General features: G+C 33.6%; 1 protein-coding gene across 1 annotated transcript in view; it reads left to right on the top strand.

Annotated features, from left to right (window-relative positions):
* The first annotated feature begins 6,179 nt into the window (after positions 1 to 6,179).
* Positions 6,180 to 16,843, top strand: part of LOC126966878 (uncharacterized protein CG3556) — a 121,813-nt gene continuing 111,149 nt past the window's right edge. Inside the window, exon 1 of the mRNA XM_050811175.1 lies at positions 6,180 to 6,296. The gene's annotated coding sequence lies outside the window, so the exon portion shown is untranslated. The remainder of the gene's footprint in view (positions 6,297 to 16,843) is intronic.

Genomic DNA, 16,843 nt, shown 5'->3' with positions numbered 1-16,843 from the left:
ACTTGATCTAAATAACTTATAAAGTTTTACAGTGAATAAATATTTTTTTGACCTTGACTAAAAAAGGTGCCGTCGATCGAGTTTTTGTTTTAACTGCGAGAAAGTAACGTTAACTGAGCTATAGATAACGGTGGTATCACAATAGATCACATTGGTTGCAGTGATAGAAGACTGCACTGAACTCTACCAAAGCCACTGAACAAACCATAACCATAAGTAAAGTAAAAGCATTGGTAACAACGTGGCTGCTTCTTAACTCGGCAAATCAGGATACAGTAACACTTGAAACTAAAGGACAATTACTGTAGTTTGTTATGTAAATACGTCCCTGCTCCTGCTCCTCGCGTCTTATTTCTCATTGCTGAGGGTCGTGATTTCTCTTAGGATTCAACTTTTTGACAATAGTTCGCCATCTGTGTCTATATTTGGCTACGTGCAGTGCGTCATGAATTCCGGTATCCAGAGATAGCCTTATAGGGCTGCGATCTCTGGGTCGTCGTCTGTCGTCATTAAACTAATAAAATTAACATTAGTTGTTCGAGGTTGTGGTCACTTTTTCCGGCAATATGATGGCCAAAGAACTCTAAGATTGTAGAATCTTAGAGTTCTTTGGCCTCCGTAGGGAGGCAGATGGATGAGTCAGCATGATGATGATGATGGATGAGGATGATACATCTTCCTCGAGCACCACATCGCAAAGGCATCAATCCGATCTCTGTCGGCCTTCTTTAGTATCCATGTCTCAGCCCCATAGCTAAAGATGGAAAAAAAATTACTGTTTTTCGTGAGATGTTACGGTCACGCCATATTTTCCGAGTTGACACATTGCACTTTTATCCATTTCAATTCGAAGCCAGTTCGCATGACCCGTTGTTGCTGATACTAGACCCCAGATAGGTGAATTTGTCGACCTGTTTTAGATTCAGCGCTCCAGTCATTGTTAGTTTTTTTTGGCGCGGTCGACTACCATAAGCTTAGTTTTGGTGTGGTTTATAGTAAGGCCTAGTTTCAATGTAAATACGTCCTTTTTGTAAGAGCGTCAGTCATCACAACGGCTGGAAACATTAGCTGGTAGCAAACAATATAACAATAGAACTAATCCTTCTACCCTGAAGGATTTTGATTATGGCGATGACATAAACCTCAAGAATACACACGCCATGATATGCAAGCCAAACGCTGTCGGAAAAAGCCGGAATGTTGAATGAAGGAAATGAAGAGGAGTTAGCGTGAGTATTGCCAATACTGTATGGCAATGGAATCGTAGCGTAAACTAGAAGTATTCCGATACAACCTTAAATCTGTGTTTCTATGCCAGAAATGAAAGACCACAAAGGGCGTGTTGCATCAACTTCAGGTCTTTATAAACCGATGCGTTCATCGTGTGTAATGAGGCGCCAATTGAACGGCGCAATTTTATCTGGTCAATTCAAAGGGATTCTGTTCGTATACAAAGGAAATTCTTAGATTAAGGCCACACTAAGCAGTCCTGATACCGGCAGTGTGATCGATTATTAAATTGAGAAGACTCAACAAGAGATAGCGGAGCATACAGTGCAGTGATGATGAGGTGCATGTGTGACTGATGTCCTCATCAAGGCGAAATAGCACTTAAATTTTAGTTAATTAGTTTGGAATATCTCTAGTACTTTCTCGCAATAAAATCAAAAACTCGATCGAAGGCACATTTTTAATAATGATATAATAGCAAACGGTCAGTAAATATCAAGTTAGCCAGACAATACTCTGTTAATGACAGTCAGGTTTATACAAGCTTAAAACAAAAATAAACAAACGAAATATTCCCGTTATTAAGTTAAGTCATCTACACGCGGGATTCCCGCTTTTGACACCAGTGTTTCGTTGTGGCCTTTATAAATTTAGTGAGCTGTGGAATATTGGCCGCGCCGTAAATTGAAGAATAGCGTTTAGTGACGTACATTTTTATCGATAGGAATTTATGTCTATTGGATAATGTCCTGAAATCACTGCTTAATCATACACATTGTATCCTATCCCGTTTATTTTCGATAAATAGGACATGCCCTAAGGTAATCCTCACAATCCCTACACTTAAAGATAGTGGACTAGATCAAAATGCTTCTTGTTGGTGTTGGGTACGCAGGTGAAAAGGAAATTTCCCTTTCACTGATCCTCTTGATAGGTTTTAAGTCGGTGCAAAGCCCTAAACAAAATAAAACTTAATATTATAAATAGCTTACTGTAATTATTAAGGTTGTCTGGCCACGCGTGTCTATTATTTTTAGTTATATTTTGATACTTTTTTAGTTTTTGAGGTCGGTTTTTTTAAGGAAGTTTTTTTTTTATTTTTTTTTAATGTCAGCTAATAATTATAATATATAATCAACCTGAATGAATACTCTTAAAAAAGCCGTACACAAAAAACAATTGTATCATCGAGGTAAACAAAAATTTTCATATAATGAGAACTACTGGGCCAAACTATGTAAAATTACGTAAATCTTAAAGTAATCGGTGTACATACATAAAAAAAATACCGATCGAATTGATAACCCCTCCTTTTTGAAGTCGGTTAAAAATAACAAATTTTACGGCCTTAGCTCCTAAGATGCTTCTCAAGTGGTTGAAAAAGGGCAACGTCTCCATCTTCCTGTGTCAGTGATGGTTTGTGTGGGGGTTGTTTTATCGAAGAGTTACTAAGCTTTTTTTTTTAAAAAGTAGTGAAAACTTCAGCCAAAGTGTATGAAGAGACTGTCATTCACTTCTTCACAATTCATGTCACTGTAGCTTAGACTTAAGGAACCTTTGCACGATAAAAACCGCTAAACCTTTGCACGAGATTATGTACCTTTTTACTAATAAATACCAACCACGCAGATTTACATGAATATAATTAAGTTCACTTATTTGACTATTATTATCACAAATTGCGAAAATATTAACTGGCGCAATGTGAATTGCTCTTTGTATGCGTACAAACGCACTTTCTATTATATTATGCCTTATAAGTGGTTTAGTCATGAAATATAGAAACATCGTTATATTCTTTACGTGGATACAACACTAACAACAAAAAAATGTTTTCCTACATTTTACAATGGTCTGACGCTGTACCTCGTAATACGCCCCTTGATATTATAAAAGATAATATTTGAAAAATGTCAACTTCTGTTAATATACGATACAAATACTTCCGCTAAAATCGAGTACCAGCCCTCCGTCATAGGAAATTTAGGACAAGGCAACGCCTCAAGCTTCAGCAAAAGTAGCAAACTGAAAAAAAAAAATGCTCTCAAATCGGTACAAGGCGAATTATCATTATGCGAATAAGTGGCAGAACTAAGAGATGCTTACTCAGCCTGCAGTGCCCCAATAAAATTAAAAACAATCTTGGTTAAGGTAAGTTTTCCCTACCTACCTCTGCCTCACTAGCATATAATACGACTTAGGGTCCTTAAGTACCTTAAAGGTCGCCCTTATGTATCTCTTGGTCATGTTGCGATATCCATGGGCGGCTGGTTTTTAAATCTCCGTTACGTGAACCGCTTGTACGTTTGCCCCTTTAAAAGAAAGAAGATGTTTTGGATTGGTTCAAACCCAGAGTGCTATTCTTGGGTTTACTGAACCAATATTGTTGCAAAGGGGATTTAGAAATATTTATTTACATACTTCAAAATGGCTTATAGCAAAATTGATTGCTATTGACACATTCTTGCAATCATTGTCCTTGAATACTGCATGTCCTGGGAACCACCGAATATGTAAGATATAACACACAGACCACAGGTGTCTTTTACAAAAAAAAATGTATTTATATAGCGTAACGCTACAATGGCCACATTAAATGAACACGGGTAAGAAATACTTATCCTTGATAATAAGAAAATAAATTTAAAACTAAAGAAAATAATTGAAATTTTAAAAAAAAATGATACATTTCGAAAATAAAATTCTAATTTTATTTTCGAATCCCTACGTGCTATTCACCTACGAATAGGCTATCCTTCGAATTTTTAGAATATATTCAAAAATGATCGTAAAGTTTCGATATCCAACTGCTATTTTTAATTTCTCCAAATAATTCCACTTTATGTCTAAAAAAAATTGTTTTAAATTTAAACGATCAATAGTCGCGCCAAAAAGGGAGCCGCCATGATCGTGACGTCATAATAACATAAACAAAGAAACGTCAAATGTCCAGTGCTATCCTTATTGTTTTTTTTTATATCAAAATGACTTTTCATAATCTGTATCGTTAGCGTGTTGCTAAAAATATATTGTTTATGCTGAGTGCTAGTGACGTGACAAAATGGTGGTCGGTGCTTTCGGTCTCGTGACATAAAGATAATAAAACTATGATTTTAATTTTGAAAATATAAATAATTCTCATGTTTTTATAACAAATTGGTATTGAATCCGTATTTTTTAAGGTACAAAATATCTTAATAACAAACATTGAAAACTGGGCTATTCCGACGGCTACGGCGCGGCGTGGAACAAGTGTCAGTGCCTACGCTAGCTCACGGCTACTAGATTACTTACAAAAAATGGTTTATTTCAATGAATTATGTATGTTTATTTTTAAATTTATTTTTTATGATTGCGGTTAAGTAGCTCTATCCGTGTGTTCATTTAATGTTGCCATTATAGAGCCGTATATTAAATAATAATATAATTTAATAAAATTTATTAATAATATAGTTTAAGCGCCGTAATTATACACTGTATATATTTATTTATTATTTTATATATTTATTTTTTCCCCTAATATATTATTAGTAGTGAATATTTAAAAGTTTTAGTAAGTTTTACGTGTCCAACAAAGATTTTGTTGACATTCTTTATCATTTTCCAATAGAAGTGACTCAGTAACTCGTGGATGAGACGAGAGTGTTTGAAAGTAAACTTGAGTTTTAGCAGAAAAATTTTAAAAACGGAAACACTTTCCAACTCAGAGTTTACTATTATTGTATTGTTTATAATTATTAGATTTTATTCAATGTTCTATTCCCGGTTAATCATTTTCGAAGTCGTTCTTATTCTATTTGATGCTGATCGATAATTCTTAATACTTATACAAGTATTAAGAATCAGGTTAGGTGTATACACACCGCTTACACTGCATTATTTGATAGATCCCCCACAAGATGGACTGGTGAACTTGTTGTGAGCAGGACGTTCAGCTAATGCTGATTGATACGCCCTGTCCATTACAATGCTATGCCGCTCAGGATTGTTGTAAAACCCAAAACTCCTAAGCGGCACTACAACTACGCTCGTCCCCTTGAGACATAAGATGTCAAGTCTCATTTGCCCAGGAATTTCACTAGCTACGGGGCCCTTCAGAAGGAAACACAGTAATGCTTACACACAGCAATTATTGCTTCACGGTAGAAATCCGATGCAAAGGAGCCTCCCACTGGTATATCTGGTCAGGATCGCCGGAATAGGTTGGATGAGGACTGGCGATCTTTGGGGGAGCGCTGACTTTGCTCTAGAACAAACATTTTGAAGTAGTTTAGAGATAATATGATTTTCTCTTACTATATATAAATACCAGCCGTTGTCCAATCATGCCAAGTTGACTTTAGAAGTAAACATATAAGCAAAGATAGTTTCAATTATTATAGATTACTTTATATTTAATATAAAAATTTGGGGGTCTTACCGAAAACTATACGCGTTATATAATAAGTCATATTTAATTTGATAAAAACCTTTTCATCAATTGCACGGATAGGTGTAGGTCCCTTCGACGAAAACGACTTGACGGATGCTTAAAAAAACTTCCAAACAAATATATTATTACATTTTATACTCTGTTATAAAAAACAACAAAATATAATACTGCAAAATAATTCAAAAATTATCCTGTTAATTTATTAACACATTTCCAAAACCCTAATTCTGTACAAAACAACATTCAATATCCCTCATAAACATTGTTACACACATCGTATAAGCGATGGAGCATAAAGGATGAGACGGCCGCTTAGACACAATACATTAACCAAGTCTGACTAACACATGACGTATACAAACGAATTTAAGCTCTATTATCAAAGTACGTACACAATATACCTATAGCCTAGTAGATTACGCGATTGTAATCAAGAGCTATAAGGTTGAAAATTGTATGAAAAGGAAACGCAAATATGGAGGGATTGCAGTTGGATTGCACTGGGGTGTACAGTCCTCTGAAGTATAAGCCTGTAGGCTAAAGACTGAATTTTATTATTCAGTCCCCGCGTATCTGCTGTCTGGGGCGGACGTGTTTATAGTTAAATAGTGTTCATAATCCTTTCCACATATCGGTAAGTGATTATTTATTAAATAAAATTGCTTAACACTTAATATATTTTATAATAAAAGCCTAAAAAGTAGATTTGATTAATACATTCATAAAGTTTCTATAAGCTTTCAGTCACAATGAAAAGCTGAGCCTTGTAGATGCTTGGCTTTGTATGAAAAGTTGAATGTTTAATCCTGAAAAAGTAATTAAAAAGTTGTCTATGCTATCTGAAATGTTCAAGTTTAACATTTAAATATGGAACATTATTTTTTAGTACGAACTCATTTTAAATTACGTAAATTAGTGTTTATTTAACCAACAATTGTAATCATACTAAATAATGCAGTAAAACACGAATAATTATATTTTTTTAGTAATAATAACAATGTAAATATAATAAAAAGAAAGTACATCAGTGATTTAATTATCTATTAATCAAATTAATGATAATATTAATAATTTAATCATAAAGCCGATTTGAATCCTGGACGTAAAACGCCTATTAAATTGCTATAGATGAATGCTGCAATAAATCATGAAATGCACCAAAGGAAAAAATATAGGTAGGTACATGTATAGGCTTCTGAAGACAAGGAATATAGATATTTTTTTATATACTATATTTATCATATAATACGTCTATTGTATGGTAAATAGATTGTCTTGCGTTGATCACTTTAATAGAAAGTTGCCGAAAAAACAGAAAAATATTTTAAAAGTCTATCAGAAAATTGATTACAAATCCAGGTGGTAGAAATATTATTATAATAATTAAAGTTAAATTTTTCTTTTTACAACAGTACAGATTTATAATTATTTTAGCTTCAGAATATATGGGAGTCGGAAATGAAAGATAATATATTTTCGGATTTGAGTTATTGTGAAGTAATATTCTTTTTACATTTTATTTATTTATTAAATGAAGGAAATGCAAAAAATAAAAGACCAAATAATGAAGGTATATGGCAAAACTTACCAAGTTTTGCCATAACTTCTGTTACAAAAAAATCAAATACATTTTTTTATGATTATTTTTAATTATGATGATTAGTATGCAATATTAAAAAAAACTTGTATATTTTTATTTATTAAAGTCTCAGCAAAAAATAAAAAAAAATGGCAGTTGTAGAGATGTTGCCGATAGATGTGAAAACTTAGAACTTTTAGTATAAATATAAGAAATATCATAATGTTTAAAAACAATCTAATTATAAATTTCAATTTATTTATAAATCTTTATGATTTTTCACAAAAATTTAATTTTTCACTAAATCTATTCAATTTCACTTATAAGATTTACATAGCACTAATGTTACACAATACGTCAGCTGTATAGCTACAGATATACTGATATAAGCATTTTCATATAATATATTTATATTTATTTTTTAAATATTAATTTATCGCGTGCTGTAGTCATTAGCATGTCGCTGACGGGAACCAAAAAGATTCCCCTTCCATAAAGTGCCCAACGCGGCTAAAGAAATTTTCACTTCAAAAAATAATTATATTAGAAATGAACCTTAAGTTAAAACTTAAGGTTAAAACGCGGGCCCTTAATCTGTCTGGAAAATCTATCGGTTTACACACACAGACACACATTCATGAGAAATGTAGTCTCAGCTTGTTCTAGAGATTTCTTCAACGATGTCGGCGTGACATTAAGAAATAGAGTTATATTTAATTACCATAGGGACTGATAATAGCATAACATATAGCAACAACATTTGGTAAGTATCATGAAGCTACATCAGTTCGGCAAGTCAAAGGCACATTTTTAATAAGCGTATTGCTAGGATGTTTCAAAACATGATCTAAGATAGTCTCTTGGTACACTTTAGCTGACGTTTTTACTACTTTTTCACAAAATTAAGCTTTGTTACTGCTTAAGAAGACCACCAAACTCAGAATGATGCCCACGTTGAACTTCACCGATTGGGAGACTGATCGCGTGGTATGCCTCAGATCGGCGCGATTTTGGCGCTCGCGCGTTCTGTCAATGCGTATTATTTTACGTGTAGCAATAGATTGATTATAATTAGGATGATTTGAGTGAATGTAGCAGAAAGCTATTGAAACAAGCTATAAGACCATGCAAACGTGGGTGGGTGGAACGGTACACTCTGTTTTAGTGTATCTGAAAAATCTAGTGCCCTGGGGCACTGCCGATTTGGGAAGGCTGGTGAAGACTTTTTCTCACACTTAGTTATTTTGGTTTTTCATTACTGAAAAAGATATCAGAAATATTCTTCCACCGACTCGATCGAGACACTCCCTTTAACTGTAAGAATCTATTACTATAATTTATAATAACATATATATTGGTCTAAGAGCCCCAGGGTGTCTGACAAGGGGTTGCCACGATGTTAAGTGTCTGGAAATGAATAACGTGATTTTTAATAATATTGTGAAGGTAATACCGAAACATCTCACTTTATTCTTTGATGTATTTTGATCGGTATTTTACACCTTTAGTACCGTTTACCTGTCAAAGCCACGTCTGGCAAGGGGTTGGAACTATCAAAACTGTCTGGCTAATGGGGAAACATCATATACTTATTACCTAAGTATTATATATAAAAATCAGCTTTTATACTATGACGTAAGTAAAATTATAATTTCGTGAACATTAAGAGTGTCTGGCAAGGGGTTGCCACGATGGTAAGTGTCTGGCAATGAATTACGTGATTTTTAATAATATTCTGAAGGTAATACCGAAAAATCGCACTTTATTCTTTGATGTATTTAGAACGGTATTTAACACACTTTTAGTACCGTTTACCTGCCAAAGCCACTGCAACCCAAACTCCATAATGGACCATCGTTCTTACCTGTGTTGGGGGCATGCAATGACAAACTTTCAGCTTTTATAAAATGACGTAGGTCTGTGGTCCACGGGCTCTTGCTAGCTTGCTCTATATACTTCGCTCACTTCCCACACTTCAAATAATTTTAAAGGTTAATTTTAAATCACTATACTGAAATGGTGTGTTAAAGATAATATAATTGCACTGATAGCCATGCACAAAGTGGTTATGATGCATTTCAATTTACACAAATTAAATATTTATTTAGTCAATCTTAATAGATTACAATAATTTCTAACCTATTAAATTAATCATTTAAATCTTATTGCAATCCTGTAGGGTCACACAGCTAAATCAACAACGAAATTCCCTAATCTACTTAATTATTTTACTAAGTAAAAATATTAAAAAATTACGAAAGTCTAGAATCGGACACATCTATGTCTAATTTGGCTATTTCATTAAATGAGCAACACATTCTTAAGATTGGGTTTATGTTGGCAATATGGGGGATAACAAAGAGAACACAACTGTAGCTGCGTGCGCGACTTGGCGAATCATAGATAATAGAGAAAATAAGCAGGCACGTTACCAATCAATATACCCGTGGCGTACCGAGTAACTCAATCTGAAGCATTGAGAAACACGCGCGCCTCATTTGATTTCTGGTTGTAGGAAGTGCTATTTCCCTTTGAACTTATAATTAAATGAAGACAAATAATGTAGGTATAGTTTTGAATAGGTAGATTCGAACACTCTATACAAAAGTTTACAAAAAATTGCGCGGGAACGTAACAGTACTTGCGAGTAATTAATATTTTTAGCAAATAAACTACAATTGGTCAGTTCTATACAGCTTTAATGAACGAAAATTATTACATGATAAAATAACTCGATTAATCGAATGATCAGAATCGCAGAAATTTTAGGAGATACAATACAATCCCGGAGTCAAAAGTCTGCAAAGTTTCTGTAGAAATTTATTCAAAACTAAAAAAGAAATCTAACATTTCGCATTACGAACATTTCCCTTGCGAACTTAAATAATTCATAAAACAATTTTGCACTAGACTTTCTCGCAATATTATTTGACTTCGCCAGCCATGGAATTTATATGGCGTTTTTCATACATTACGTCTTAAATAGGTACTATGCGGTTGGATGGGGTGTAGCTAAGTTTTATTACTTGGATGTCTGAGGTTTTACTTTATTTACATATCCATAGCGAAGCAAGTAAATTTATGGGCATAAAATATTAGCTATATCTTATAATATAAATCTTCTGTACGTATGTTGACAGTGAACTCCTCCTAAACGTCTGGACCGATTTGAATGAATTTTTCTGTGCGTTCAAGTTGATTCGAGGATGGTTTAGATTCACAATTGAACAACCTCCTAACGTCTGGACCGATTTTTTTAATTGTACATGTGTGTACAGGACAACTCTGTATTGTATATATTATTACTCTAAGAAACGAAATATACGTAAAACTTAGTCATGTGACCTAATAGAAATAAAAGAAACTTTTAGTTGATTGTAGCTTTATCAGTCTAGAGGCCAATTTCTACATGAGAGATGGGCTCCGGTCCTCGACACTAACCTATGCGAAACATAGCTGCACTTGGCCTCTACAACACGCCGGTATTCTGTGCGAGTGTGGTAAATTACCAAGACGAGTCTGGCCCGTTTGTGCTGACACAAGACGACAGCGCGTCTCTCCAACTTCTAAAAGCCCTTAGTCGCCTCTTACGACACCCTTGGGCCTGGGACTCCCCTATTTTTTTTTAAGCCCCGGGGAAGCACAGTGCAATCGATAATTAGACCCATTTCATGCTTTCGGCATTTAAATAAGAGTAGTCTATCGTAATCCTTGTTCGTAACATTTGTTACATCTAGTATCCCGCCAGCATTCCTATAAATTATAAAGAAAAGTGTCTCTACATCTGTTAAATTTCACTATTCAACAGGGTATTGTACTCTATATTGTGAAAATATGAAATATAGTCCGGTCAATTTGGACATCGGAAGTTTCATAAATTCGGACCCAGCTGAAAATTGGAAATTTTAAAGTCCTCATCGATCCGCCGCCTGGATAAATATTTACTCGGGCAAATGTCACAAAAACAGGTTTTATCGCGATTCTAAGCAAAACGGCAAGTTTTTTCATAAAATCTTAATATAAAGGTACTGGCCGTTCACGCCCGATTTTTTAAAAGGATAATAAATTAATAAAGGAACGTTAGAATTCGAAAAAGTAGCCATAAACCATCTGGGATAAATCTCGCATCGAATGGTGGTAGTTTCATGTCGATACGATCAGTGGTTTAGGCGTGAAAGAGCCTCAAACAATGACCATTTTCAGTATATATATAGAAAAATTCAGTGTCTTGATGATTGTTTCCAGTGAACCCTTAAACTAATGAACGGATTTTGATGGGGAGTACTTCATGGAGTGCAGTTTACTCCAACTTAAGAGATAAAATAGTTTTTATTTCGATTTGGGACCCGTTATTATTTTTATTTCCAATATTTTTTTTGTATGGACATATTTTCTATGAGAGAATTTATTGTCGCACGGTTTGACAATTCTGCTGTGAAACAATTTCATTATAACAACAGATACTTAACAGGGAGTATATCTTACGAAATAATTCTTGATGTTATGAAATATTATTGACATGTTCATAAAAAATAGTAATTTCTTTATTATGTACAGAACAAAGTCTGTCGGGTTCAATAGTATTTATTATAAATTACTCGTATAAGCTGAGAACTGTCACCGATCAGTTTCTGTTGTTTCTGTGTTTATATTATTTTAATGTTCAAAAGAACAGCTGATAAGGGAAAACCTAACTGGATTTCTTCTTGTAATCGAGTATATCGGAAAATGATTTAAATATTCTTCTTTTATACATTTTGAACCGACTTCAAAAAAGGAGGAGGTTCTCAATTCGTTGGTTTTTTTTATGTTTGTTACCTCAGAACTTTGGACTGGGTGAACCGATTTTGATCATTCTTTTTTTATTTGAAAGCTGGTGCTTCCCGTGTGGTCCAGATTCATAATATCAATAATCATAACTAGAATTAGATTAATTAATTAGATTATCTAAGAATACGCAATTATTTTTATACTTTTTAGTGCATATTATATATATTGTTTTGGAGTAGTGTTTTTGAAGTCGGTTGTTTTTTTGTTACAATTTTGATTTGAGCTGATGGTCTTGTTACCAATTCTCTAAATTAATAAAACTAATTAAATTTCAAACAAGTTTTTTTTCGAGAGGGGGAAGTACATATGTATATGTATCAGGGGCTCTAAGGCATAAGCCTGAATAAGTATGTTTTAAGTTTTGAGATTACGTATATACTTGTTTTTATTTAGTTATTACCTATTTCTATTTCAGTTTTTTTTTTCTTATAAATAACCTATTCATCGAAATAGCTCGTTATAATAAATAGATTGGTTATCTTTCACCAGTGGGAGGCTCCTTTGCACAGGATGCCGGCTAGATTATGGCTACCACAACAGCGTCTATTTCTGCCGTGAAGCAGTCATGTATAAGCATAACTGTATTTCGGTCTGAACGGCGCCGTAGCTAGTGAAATTACTGGGCAATTGAGATTTAACATCTTATGTTTCAAGATGACGAGCGCAGTTGTAGTGCCGCTCAGAATTTTTTGGGGTTTTTCAAGAATCCTGAGCGGCACTGCATTGTAATAGGCAGGGCGTATCAATTACCATCAGCTGAACGTCATCCATTACTTTCATGAAAAAAAATTCTAAAAATTCCTCAAGGAGGCAAGCATCAAAACTTAATGACATATAAGTTTTTTTAGTTTTTTAAACAAATAGAATTTTCGAATTCTGAAATGTTTATGAGATCCTGGTCAAAAAAAACACTATATCACAGCTTATAAAGCGAGCAAAACCGGCGGTAAAAGCTTGTTTTATCGTTATTATAACTGTTGAGCAGTGACTATGAATGATGTTACGTAATCTACGTGAGTAAAGCAATGACTGATGAACAGACCTCCTCATAAAACCTGTCAGATTTAGGTCAGGAGATAATCACAGTGAGAAATTCTGAAATGCTGGAACCGGGTCAGGTCAAAAACGTTTATGTTGAGCGGGAACAATCTCGACGGCGAAACACTTTTGCTATTTTAAACCTACAAAAGTTGGCGCCTTACTGTGTCGAGTTTGAGGTACTAAGTATTTACTATTAGCGCTGACAAATCCGATTTAAAACTGGCATTACTTTGGCAGCTTTGAAAACTGGAAAACTTTGTTATGTTACTTGCGTTTGACTTGAATAATAAATCATCTGAAGCCTAAGAAATATTTAAATATAATATCTTTTATGATAGACATTGCTGCCACAATGCCCAAGACTTCAAAAGCATTTATCTATAATCAAAGATTAGTTCGGGTTTTTTTTAATCTTATTAAAAACTGCGTAACCGCCCTTAGGCTATTAAATAATAAGTTTAATTGTACAATATTACTTTCTAAACATATTTTTTCGATGTAAAAAGAAAGCCCGCTGAGTTTGTTGCGCCCGTTCTCCTCAGGTTGGATCATTTTGGAATGGGTGGTAGTTTTTTGACTTTCAATAAGTGATGTCACATCCTATTTTGAATATACATAAAAATGAATTGCTGTTCGTTAGTCTCGCGAAAACTCGAGAACGGCTGGACCGATTTGGAAAATTTAGGTCTTGAATTATTTGTGGAAGTCCAGAGAAGGTTTAAAAGGTGAATAAATTGGAAAATGCTCGGAATTAAATGTTTTTGATGATGTGTGAATACATAATTTCTATTTGAGAATTTATTGACGCACGGTTTGACAGTTCTGCTGTGAAACAATTTCATTAAGACAGCAGGGTGCATATTTTACGAAGAAATTTTAGATGTTATGATATATTATTGACAAATTCAAATAAAAACATTATTTTATTTATTATATACAGAACAACGTCTAGTTTTGAATAAAAATATTTGAATTTTAATTTGAAAGTAGCAAGACATTTCTCGTGGTAAAAGTGATGACAATTTATCCTCATGTAAAACATAATATTATGAGTGACCGTGCTGTACAAAGTGGACGACATAATGGCTGTGTGAAGGACGTAGCGTTATGAGTAAATTACTCGCACAATGAAGTAATAAGCGACAAATAAGATGCATTTTCGCGTGCAGTGTAATGATTCTATCTCATCACTTACGACTTACAGCTTCTTCCCGCGACATCGTCTGTGTGGAGAACCGTAAAGAGAAGTGCACGAATGATCAAATTACTTTCTTTAAGGCGAAAAGTAAGCAGAAAACACGCAAACATGGTGTTTTTAGACAAGTTTTGTGGTGAAAGTATAGCATTTCGAGCTATGAACACTAGTTAATCCTGTTACACATATCCTTAAGTCTTATTTGTAGGTTGCTAATGCTTGCTGTTGGCTATAGTTAACACTGCCGAGCCTTTTTGATCTACCACATTTCTTTGAAGTTAAACAAGTTTTTTGGCATGACGTGACTTATTTTTTTGGTACTTCTCTCAGAAAAGTTATTCTTATAGCTTGTGCTTTTTTGTGTAGGTTCATTTATTCAGATTAGTAGTGAATAACGAGGATTGTAAGCAGTTTATATAAACTGTTTTCCACGCAATAATTTTGAAAATATTGGCTTTGTTACATAGATGGTGGGCCGGCAGCCGTGAACTCATATCGCTCAAGGTCGCTGGCATTTAGTGTCGGCTTAATAAAAAAAGTTCGTATAAAAAAAACCGACTTCAAAAACTGAAAAATATAAAATAACTTTAAAAAAAAGTAATTTAATACACATCTTATGCAAACCTTTACCTTTAATATTAATAAAATACTATTATTTATATGTGCTACCTATTGATAGGTTTTACGTCGGTGTCAAGCCCTTAACAAAATAAAACTTAATATTTTTTTTCTGTTCTGTGTTATAAACAGCTTACTTACTGTAATTATAAAAAGGACGTCTGGCCGCGCGTGTCTGCCCTTTTGGGATGTTTTGTTCTAGACGAAGCTATCCCGCTCAAAGTCACGCGTGGCTAGTGTAGGTACTATATATTATAGTAGATACTATTAGATTTGACTTGGCACCAACTTCAAAGCTATCAATATGTAGCACAAACAAATAATAGTATTTTATTAATATTAAAGGTAAAAGTGTGCTTAAGACGTATATTTTATGCTTTTAAATTTTTGAAGTCCGTTTCTTAAACGAAATTTTTTTTTTACTTTTTACAGTTTTTTAGTTCACAAAAAAAAACAACTGTAACTGTGTAAACAAATTTTTTCATAAAAACTGTTCATAAAATGAAAACTACTGGACACAAACTTTGTTAAATCTTTACAAAGGCATCTATTCCGTATCGAACTAAAGAAGAATTACGTCAATTGGATCATAAATCTCAGCATAATCGGTGTACATACATGAAAAAATACCAATTGAATTGAGAACCTCCTCTTTTTGAAGTCGGTTAAAAAAAATAAGATCTCGCATTCATAGCAAAGAAAATTAAAATGTCAGAAAATTCCAAAGTATACTTGTATGATTTTGTGCATAATAAATTTATGATAGTCACAAGTAGCGTAATTCACTGGTGTATTATCCCGTGTACCCCAGTTTGGAAATTACAGTTGAAGTTACACGCACACGAAATTGTGGGTATAAGTCCGTTATATAATATAAATACTTTGCAACTATTATATTATGTTAACGATACTAAGATAATTGAGTTCAAGCTGGGATTCTTGTTGAAACAATGTGATTTACGACTCTCTAGGAATTTAATGCTTGAAACAGTTAAAATATGTGAAAGATCATTGTAGAATTATCAAATATTTATATTTGTAAGGGAAGCTGGTGTCTCTAAATTGAAAAGAAGATTAACTTTTAATAAATCTTTAGCCATTCTGAAATTTTTCGATATAATTTGCTATTTATTATAGCACAGAAGAGGTAACAAGTTTCTAGGCCACTTGAAAATTTTATACTTTTCATTTGCATTATAAAGCAATTGCTTATGGAAATAAAGTCCCCACATAAAAACGTTGGCATATACGATTATAATGTTGCGCGAAAACATAGTAATTGTTACAAGGGAAATATTGTTTCTAGCCAAATCAAAACTTAGTATACTAGCGTTATAGACGAACCCTGTGTGAAAGTGTGATAACTATCCTTACACAAAATTCTAGGTGTAAGAAAGAGACGGAATACTTGGACCGTGAAACCGTTATGAAACAATTTGGTGTCCATTAGTCTCTTGTCAAATTAGACCGCATTATTATTTTAGTGATTTTATCGTAATTGTTCTGTGTTTTAACGGATTTGAATTAAATAGTATAATGGTGTCGGGTTCTATGTTAGATCGTGTTGTTATCTACAGCTAGAATCCAGATTATAGTAATACATATACAAAATTCTTCTATACATACAAATGATTTAAGTTTTCTTTAGTGTTAATTCCGCCAATATTTGTTTTTAAACAATTCGACATGTGTTTCGCCTCTACACGAGGCATCCTCAGGACGTGTTGTCTCGCCAAAATCTGGCACGAGACTCGTGACTTTAGTTCAGATTCAATCATTTGTATAATTATGGATTTCCGCAAAGTATCGCCTACATCAATAAATTTTCTTCTATACAGCTTTCCTGGAACATATTCAGTAAAATATTTTATATAACTAGTCAGCCTAGGCTGAACTAGTTGAGCCTTACATAAATAAA

Source organism: Leptidea sinapis, chromosome 1 (genome assembly GCF_905404315.1).
Source record: "Leptidea sinapis chromosome 1, ilLepSina1.1, whole genome shotgun sequence".
Taxonomy (NCBI): Eukaryota; Metazoa; Arthropoda; class Insecta; order Lepidoptera; family Pieridae; genus Leptidea; species Leptidea sinapis.
Note: the sequence above shows the minus strand (reverse complement) of the source record. Positions and strands in the feature narration are given on the sequence as shown.